The sequence below is a fragment of the Seriola lalandi genome, unplaced genomic scaffold (genome assembly GCF_002814215.2).
Source record: "Seriola lalandi dorsalis isolate HSWRI2012SDOR001 ecotype SW California unplaced genomic scaffold, Sedor1 jcf7180002054816, whole genome shotgun sequence".
NCBI lineage: Eukaryota > Metazoa > Chordata > Actinopteri > Carangiformes > Carangidae > Seriola > Seriola lalandi.
The window spans coordinates 454,049-454,611 of record NW_019525369.1 but is presented as its reverse complement, the minus strand read 5'-3'; the positions used below and the strand labels follow the sequence as shown (position 1 = coordinate 454,611).

General features: G+C 49.0%; 1 protein-coding gene across 1 annotated transcript in view; it reads left to right on the top strand.

Moving 5' to 3' along the window:
- The window catches only part of LOC147817951 (uncharacterized), a 3,732-nt gene that overhangs the window by 2,944 nt on the left and 225 nt on the right, over positions 1–563 (top strand). The window lies entirely within an intron of this gene.

Sequence of the window (563 nt, the reverse complement as noted above, 5' to 3'; positions counted from 1 at the left end):
GTGTCTCTCAGAATGTCCTGTAGTTTCTCTCTGAGCTGTGACACAGCTGCTGTCACGTCCTCAAAGTATCTCAGAGGACGGATATTGATGCTGGATGAGTCTGTAGATTCACTGAGTCGTGACAGTGAGGGGTAGTTGTGTAGAAACTGGGTGTGATCCTCTGTGTGTGAGAGCTGCTTCAGCTCAGCGTCTTTCCTCTTCAGCTCAGTGATCTCCTGCTCCAGCTTCTCCTGAAGCTCTTTGACTCGACTCACTTCAGTTTTCTGCTGGGATCTGATCTGCTGCTTCACATCAGAGCTTCTTTTCTCCATGAGACGGATCAGCTCAGTGAAGATCTTCTCACTGTCCCCCACTGCTTTATCAGCAGAGCCATTGATAGCTTTCACCTCCAGTTGAAGCACCTTCACATTGTTCTCTCTGACTTTGATTCTGTGCAGTACTTTGCATCGACTCAGCTGGAGCTCTCTCTGCCTCTCAGTCCTTTCTGCTGCAGCTGAGACTGTGTCGTGGCCTTTATGTTCATCCACAGAGCAGAGATAACAGATACACTGCTGATCAGTGCG